The sequence below is a fragment of the Zerene cesonia genome, chromosome 6, assembly GCF_012273895.1.
Source record: "Zerene cesonia ecotype Mississippi chromosome 6, Zerene_cesonia_1.1, whole genome shotgun sequence".
Taxonomy (NCBI): Eukaryota; Metazoa; Arthropoda; class Insecta; order Lepidoptera; family Pieridae; genus Zerene; species Zerene cesonia.
The window spans coordinates 4,638,168-4,647,679 of NC_052107.1; positions in this window are offsets into that span (position 1 = coordinate 4,638,168).

The following is a 9,512-nucleotide window of genomic DNA, read 5'->3' on the forward strand; positions in this document are numbered from 1 at the left end:
ACAGGACTGAAGGAACAGAAAAAATGTTGCAGAAATATTCCTCTTTGCAGCAGACGAAGTTGCATGCACAAGCTAGTATATTGAATAATAAAGGAAGTGCTATCGCAATGCATATCAATACCATAGAATTATGAACGACATTTGACACTTCAACTTGCGGCATTATAGTAATATGATTGAAAATTCTAATAAAACTGTATCGTCTGGCTGTCACACAATAATCTTTAATAGTACAGCTTAAAACTAACATTAACGAGCTAATTGAACATCTAATTTATGTTATGCAAACTTTGCATTTCAAGTATCTGTGTTCACGGTTTGTTTATTAGATTCTAAAGATACTTCTCGTATGTTCTGATTTTTTTAGTTTGAGAATGACGTATATATATTTGCTTGAGACTTTGTTGTGACAATCAAATCTCGTCATCGTGGCAAAAATTTGTACGAAGATCAACAAACTAGGGCTTCATTGAAGTAAGCCAAAAAGTAATAAGAAAATTATGTGTATGTCTTGACAAAAGACATATAATTAAATGTTGTAATTAATATATAATGTGCAGATTGTAATATATAGCGTGGACGGCTTGACGTAATGTATTAATAATTGAAATAGATACTCAGATCTAGCATAATTTTATCTATACTAGCTCACCTGGGCTCTGTGGACTTTTTTTTTCCACCAGGCGAGGTCGTGGGTAAGCGTTTCCCTATTCTTCATAAAAACCCAAGCGGTAACAAATCGGGCAGATAAACAAACATTGAAGTCCTTATTAAGTTATAAGTGGTGTGACTAATATGTATTTCTTCAAAGATTAATGCTACAGTTTGGTAGTGATCCTGTTAATTAAATAACACAAGGAGACGTAAACGGCAGAGGATGTCCATGACATGTTGACTCTTAAACGGATGTGTCTAAGACAGTATTCTAGGCCGTAGATCATTGTCAATCTAGTGTTGCCAAGTGCATTCAAACGAATTGCCTGTTTTCCTTCCGTTAATTCATTTTCTGCAATTCTATACTCCTAGTTGCATTTATATTAGTGTCAATTATATTATGCTAATGTTTCGTGTAAGTTTGTCTAACTGTTCAGTCAGTTTGTGCTTCGATTACCTAGTGTTTTGGATTTTTAATCATCCATTAAAAACGTTCGATAGTTCAAACATCTAGCACTCTCCATGGCGTCCATTTTTATCAGTAATAAATTTTATATAAGACAAGCCAGTGTCGTTGGCTATGCTGTAGTTAATAATGCTGTGTGCTGTGTGTTCTTATTGTGGGAGTCGAGCACGCTTCAGCACGAATTGGGCCAGCTTGAACCGGGGAAGTACCACACCCCCACAGAAAACCGTCGTGAAATAGTGGCATGCCACTGTGTTTCCAGGAGGCCCATTTCCTTTTCCCCTCCCGTCCCAGTCCATTCCTTCTTTCCAGTTGTTAATCCTTTCCTTTTCCTTTACCCCTTAAAAGCGGGCAACACCTTCGCAGAGGCACTACCTCTGCGAATGTTCATGGGCGGTGGTGATCGCTTACCATCAGGCGAACCACCAGCCCAGATACCCGCTATGATATAAAAAAAAGCGAAATATCGAAGGTAATAATAGCTTTACAGGTGAAATAATTTTTAATATCGGATCTGAATCTCGTTATTGTTCTTTCTTTGTGAATTGACAACTGTTTATTTCAGTTATTATAACTATCCAATGATAAGAAAATTTTTAAAATAGTTCCTGAGATAAGCGCATTGAAACTAATAAAATTTTCTGTTTTTTATTATTAGGATATATATAGGGATTAAATTTGAGAGAATATAACACAGATTTATAAGTAGTTATTGTCCTTACTTGGAAAGAAGAACAATTTCGAGAGGAAAGACAGATGCATTTTATATCTGGTTATATATGGTTCATTGATAAAGTTTCGAGTAATACAATAGTTTACGACAAAATATGTTACCAGTCTTTGTCCAAACGAATGCAGATATTCAATTTTCGTGCGCTAAATTTATATTTATATTCTAAATTTAAGATAATATAACCATTGAAAGTAGCGTCTCAGTTAAACATGAATTTAAATTCAGTTTGCGCATGACAGGAGGTTTTAACCAAACCAGGCAAGGCTTATCTCGCAGATCGATTAAATGATTCAAACCGGAATGGAGTACTAATAACACATCGTTGGACATCTATTGAAATTGATACAAAAAATATAGTAATATATTTTTTATCGTATACGAATAGGCAGTGTTTGTTTTTTTATTTCGGATGTTTATTTTTAGCCCACTTCCAAAAAAAGGAGGTGGTACTTTTTGTGTTTATTGCCTCATCAATGGGGGTGTGGGAGGGATTTTGATGATGTTTTTATTCGAAAGCTGGCACCTAACTTATGATCCTATTTAAATTGATGAGTGTTTCATAGATTCACTCTATGTTATGGGTTGTGCAATAATGTTAAGGGGATATTGTAAACATAATTACACTTTAACTTATTATTTTTCGATAGATTATAATTTATCAATGTGAAACCCGTTGAATCGACTCGCAACCTACAACTGACGGTCGTTTGGGATATGTCAATTCTTGGCGTAAGACATAACTGCGATTGTTTCGCATGATATTCTAACTAAATATACATAATGCAAGCAAATATTAGGCAATTTTTCAAAAATAAACAAAAATAAACAAACAGAGCGCGGCTACGTTGATAGAGCTTTAGTGAAATAGAATTTATGTTAGTTTTTATTATAATTTCTCTTTCGAAATTTATTTATTAAACATAAATCAAGAATACATTCCGAATAGTTATTTAAATCGCTCTTACGAACCCGTTAAATAATATGCGCTGACTTCCTCCATTGTTTGTAATCATAGTAATTTCAAGACCTTATGACCCTGGTAGTAAATTATACTGGAGTACGTATCAATTGTATTTAAAAATTGTGATACGACGATAAATTAAAAAAATTAAAACTATGTTATGTCGATTCAAAAGTGCTTCTATAAGAAGTCTAATTGACTAAATAAATATTTGAGTCTGAGTTTTGAGTTTGTTTTTACATAGTAATCTGCTATATGATATGTCATTTTGCCATTCAATTTAAAAGATTCTAGAATGAACATTAGTTTAAAAATCCCTACTAGTATATATTATGTATTATAAAATTCTCTGTCAAATGTCTCTGTGTTTGTCTCTGTTTTACGCCCAAACTACTAAACCGATTTGGATGAGATTTGTTGCAAAGATAGTTTAAGTCTTCAGACCTTTCTGGAGGTCCAAGCTTATGTCCTTTCATAAAATAGTTTTTGACGGGAACTGGAATTTAAAATTATCTATCAATTCGTTGCCTACACGGGTGAAGCAGGCGGATAGCTGGTAGGGCTATTGAAAATTTTTAATGAATAGAAAACATTCAATCAGATAACGGACAAAAATTTTTCAGTGGTCCTAAAGGTAACTATATCGTCTATTTCGAGAGAGCAGGTAACAGATATTTAATATTTTTCATTTTAACGACTTCAAATATTTACAATACAAACCAAATTTTATGCGCTGTAATAGGACAAACGCAACTATTTTATTTTTGGCAGTTATAAGATTTGTTTAAAGTTTCATTTCATCACAGATTCTAAAATACTAGCTTCTTTTTGTCGGAATTGTAAACCTGTCCTTCTGACATAATGTGTACTCTCGCTGTCATTTAGTTTTGTAAAATATAATATACAAGATTTATTTTATAGCAGTTGATTGGTGAACTAAGTTTCACTGTATTATTATTTATGTTATGTCTACTATGTTAGAAAACTCATCTTGATATATTATGTAAATATGAAAGTTATTAATGGAATGGAAATTTCGCTTACTAACCACAGGACAAATATTTGGGATTTACGTTTTTACTAGCTGCGCCCCGCGGTTTCACCCGCGTATGTCCGTATCCCGTGAGAATATCGGGATAAAAAGTTGCCTATATGTTATTCCAGTTGTCCAGCTGTCTATGTACCATATTTCATTGCAATCGGTTCAGTAGTTTTTGCGTGAAAGAGCACATCCTTACAAACTTTCGCATTTATAATGTTAGTAGGATAGGATGAAACGATGTCGTTGAGAAGATTTAAAATATGCAATTATGTTTATCAATTTCAAGTCCTAATATTAATTGCTCATGTTTGATTTTACGCGAGTATTTTAAATTGGGATATTAAAGATATTTTGAAGGATTTTTGGAGAACGGCCCTGGAATTCCTGCAAAATCTTTAATTTTCATCATCTATATATCGAGATATTCTTGCACAGTAGCCATTTTGGGATAAATGATAATGAATAATTAATAATAATAATGAAAATTCATTTGAAATCCTGTGAAATGTGTTCTACTTCTAAATTTAAAGACATTTTTTTTGTGAATACGTCGAAACTGCATCAGGACCCTTTAAAACCGGTTGTCTTCGGATGAATTTGCGTCACCCAAAGGCAACCGGTAGCTTCTCCGACATACTGGCGCAGACGCAAAACATTAGTATATAGCTAATAAATAACGTCATAGTGTATTAAATGTAATTATTTTATGAGACAAATGTTTGTGTTTATAGCCATGATCGTATCTTCTCCCGGATTCCATTCTGCAGCTTGAGATTAATTAAAATGTCATTGATAAATTATACTTTAAACTGGCAAACCAGATCCTTGATTTTTTCTTTTTATGGTTCCTTATTAAGAATTTCTTGTTTGACGCAAATATGGGGAAGCTTCGCTATAACAAATAGCTCCTGTTATTTAACATGTTTAAATATTCCTTTACATACTTACGCGGGCGAAAACGCGGGCGGAAAGATAGATATCTAAATAATATTCATCACTATGTTTAAAACCTGTGATATATATCCTGTGCTCTTAAGTCACTTTACAACTAACATTGGCATTACTGCGATTGGCTGTTAGAATGTCGTATACGGTGTATCGCCAGTGTGTGTATGCGTGTGATTGTTAGTGGTAGTTATATTTAAAATGTAGTTTGCGCCAATGTTTTTTAAGATGTTTTTCTCAGTACGGAGGCCAATAATAAATATAGGTTATTATATCATATTTAATTAAGAATTACACTCACATGGTCGTGTATTATATGTTTAATATAGTATGGCTTTTAAAAATATCTGCTGATAAGCACTCGGACAATAAATTTGTTTGGGTTCCATCAATGACAAAAATACTCCTCCTCCTGGAACCTGAACTCTTTAATTGAGTATTACAATGGTACATACATTTCTAGAGATGGGCCTAGCACACAAACCTGATCATGATATTTCATCAGGTATGCTGATTGGATATCACTGACATGCCTGTAGTTCCAAAGTTTCTATTTCAATTAAAAATATAACAGACAGACACACATACCGACACGAAAACTTAAAACACCTTTTTGCGTCGGGGGTTAGAACGGTATGCGATTGTCACTTATTATTTATCACATTTTAAAATGTGTCTTTGAAAGGTCTTCAATTTTGGAACGCAAACATAAAAAAAACGGTATTTGTAGTATTTAGTCTAATTGAGTCTTATATTAGTGTTTCTAAAGTAATTAACATAATGTACGTACAACAATAATTATGTAACATAATTACAACTGAAATAAAAGGAGTCAGAAACTAATTTTATTCTGCTCACGTCTTGTCTTAAGTACAAACTACGAAAAACTCTCCAACTGATGAATACATAATAGGTGTAAGAACAAAAACAAGTGTGATGAATAAAACACATTTATTTACCAATTGTAACCACTATTGAGTACTCAATAAAAGACACAAAGTCATAAGTCTACAGTGTACTCGCGTAACCTTTTTATGTATTTATTTTTAATATCTTTAATAGATATTAAAAATAAACGTATAACATGATTTTTATTCTTATATCTAATAATAAAGGCAATTTAATAATCTAAAAAGAGGTTAGAAATTTACACGTTAAGTTAATGTAATTTCCCTTGGGAAAGAGGTAATTCACTGAGGTAAGTAGCTCGTGTCTCTTTCTAGCATCCTTTTTATAAATAAATATAAACAAACATTCACACATTTGCCTTCATAAGAGGCATTTTAATTGAAAACATTGTTTTAATTGTATTCTAACGATGCTGTTATAACAAATTATCAGTTATTCCTCGTATTCTGTCGGCAGGTCATCGGATCTGCGGTAATTATGTTGATTGCGTAAATAATGCTTGTTATATCACGATTATGTTTAATAAACACGTGTACAACACTAAGTCAGGTGTGATTGCTCTTAATGAATGTTGAATGAAGTAGTCTTCACTTCCATTAGAATAACTGTTAAGTAAAAAAAATATAAGAAAAAAAAGGAAACGACTCCTAAAGAAGGCGGGGCTAGCAGCCAGAATGTTTAAATAATATTAATAATTCAGACCGAAAATTAATTTTTGCTCGTGAGTTAAGCGAGTTTTTAGTTAATATCTTCTAATGTTTCTTCTCTAAACAATTTTACAGAATAAACAATTTTAAAACCCACACAAAATGATGATTTGTTTACATGTTATAAATTGTTACTTAGGTACGTTGTTAGTCTATTAGTTTTCATTAATTTTGTTTATAATATTATTCATGTATATACTCCATCAATTATTTATCGAATCATTATACAATTTATTATACGCTCGTGAACTATTACATTTTTAACAATACTTATTTGATATCACGAGTTGACCCGTACCACGACACAAGAAATGTATAAAATAAAGTCTACGACCTACTATCACTCCTACCAAACGTACATAAATAATAATGAAAATCGGTCAAGCGATTTCGGAGGCGTTTAGTCAGAAACACTGGTACGAGAGTTTAGCTATTATGCTTCGAGCGCTATTTACGCGTTGATTAAAAAGCTATTATAATCAGAATATACATACGAATGTATCTTAAAATGTATGGATGGTAGAACGTATGGATGTTACTCTTTAAGCATAATGTGCTGATCAGATCTGTATGAGACTTGGTACACAAATGGACTTTAATCTGGATTAGCATAGCTATAAGCTTCACGCGGGTTAAAGCTAGTTACCATAAGGTATAATTTGTTCTTGCCTTATGGTAAATCATGCAGGCTAGTCTTATTGTTGTAATTTATATACCTACGTAATGTATATATAAATAATTAATAATTATACGACGCAACTAACTACCTCCACTCATAAAATGTACTTGTAAAATAAGAAGTCCATGTGCGATGGATAATTTTAATTAATCATTTAGAGGTATAAAAATCCAAGAGGTCGAGGACGAATTCTAAGAAGCGGCCATATAGCCCTTTCACTTAAGCAGCTCCACGGAATACAGTGGGGTTTTAGTCGGTAGGAATCCGACGTAACCCACGGCTCCTTCCCCGCCGCTACACGGGCATAAAGATGCCTCTTATAAAAGCATCTTGCATAGGCAAGATTTATCGCTATAAAAAAAAAAAACAAAAAAAAAACGAAAGAGGTTTATAAACAGTATACAACCTACTCGTACTCAGACCCACCAAAAGTACAACACAATTGCAAACAGAAAGAATCAGTCAAGACGCTTCCCAGGAGATTGACAGCTCACGCCATGACACGCGGCTTTTATAATATACATAATTTATGATGAACAAAATGTACAAAATATGTAAGTATAGTATATTATCTGTGCTGTTTATTAACCAACTTCAAGAACGGAGAAGGTTCGACGAACGGTTAGCTTCGTCTAAGTTTCTTTGTTAGTTAATCAAAAGCTGCGCTTAGGATAAGTCTTATCTCTTATAGAAGACTAGCTGCGCTTCGCGGTATCACCCGCGTAAGTCCGTATTCCGTATTAATATAGGAATAAAAAGTTGCCTATATGTTATTCCAGTTGTCCAGCTGTCTACGTACCAAATTTCATTGCAATCGGTTCAGTAGTTTTTGCGTGAAAGAGTAACAAACACACACACATCCTTACAAACTTTCGCATTTATAATATTAGTAGGATAAGTAGGATATTAGTAGGATTATTTGTAATGATTTTAGCTATTCTTATGTTGTACTTACTATACTGTTTGATAGCGCTTAGTTGGAAGGCCTTTTATTTAATACTCGCGTAAAATCAATCATTGAAAATAGCTGTATGAAATTACAGTCTAATTTCGATGTTATGTTCCTATTAAATATGATATGGGAGAGTAATAAATGCCATCACATTGATTTAAAAGTGAAGTCCCGTGTCCCCTAGTGGGGTATGGGGCAGATGATGTACATCTGTTTCACTGATCGATTTTCTTTAGGGACAAGTAGGTGATCAGCCTTCTGTGTCCTGCCAGACCGAGACATTTTTTTTTTTTTTGTGCGTCCCCACCGGGAATCGAACCCAGGACCCCTCGGTTCTACGCTCACGCGTTAACCACTGTACCAAGGAGGCGGTCAAAATTGATTTACTTACGGATTATTAATATTAAAAGCAATGTAACCTGATTTGTAGGATTTTGATATTTCACAGGGACCTTATAAAAACCGACTTTAATAATAATTTAATAGATTCTATGACGTAAATTATGAAATACGTGCATACAAATAATAAAAAATGAATATTAAAAGCTAGAGTTGATAAAATTACTTGTTTTTATTTGGGCGGATTGACTCTGATTTATGTTAAGGTTTGTTTTCCTTATATCAAATGCCATTTTAAGAAGTATTCATGTTACATAAGATATATTTATTATTATTGTATAAAATTAGTCCACCTGTGATAAAATTTATGCTTTTGTACAATTACGTAATGTTTACGAGACAGTTTCTGATACAGCTGCAAATTAATTGGCCTCACCTTAGAAAACATATTGTATATATCTGATTTATTCAAACGTATTTATATCCAAGCTATATAGGGTGTGCCACCGACGGTGCACTATGTTCGATCGAACTTATAGTTTTAAATACGCTGATTACGTAAAATTCACTAATGTTATAAATGTGAAAGTATGTTTGTTTGACCGTCCACCACGCTGAAACTAGTGAACGGCTTTTAATGAAATTTGGTATACAGACAGGGTATGAGCACGCTTGGGTGATAGGATACATTTTAGCCCGATAAAATGCTTCCTTGGGATAAAGGAATCTTGATAACCAGGCGGAGCCGGCGTCTGGTTACTCGTAAAATCCTCGATGAATTTTTATTAGAAGAATTCATAAAATTCTATCTCATCAACCCTAACCGGCCACCTGTCTACTTTTGCCAAGTATTACATTAAAGATTATTTGTATAGTTTTCTTAGGCACAATGCCCACATTAGCGGAGCGGTGTGTGTCGGCTGAGCTTATTGCCGAAGCTGCCGAAGCTAGCGATGTTAATCATATAAGAAATCTTGTATAATGTAAGCTGTAAGTATGTATTAAGTTGTCAATACAAGATATTCGTTACAATAATTCGTATTGAGTTCAAAGTTCAACACAAAAATCACATTTGACGACGCCTAACTTTTTTATAGTTATTGGATCAATGAGGACTTTTTATTT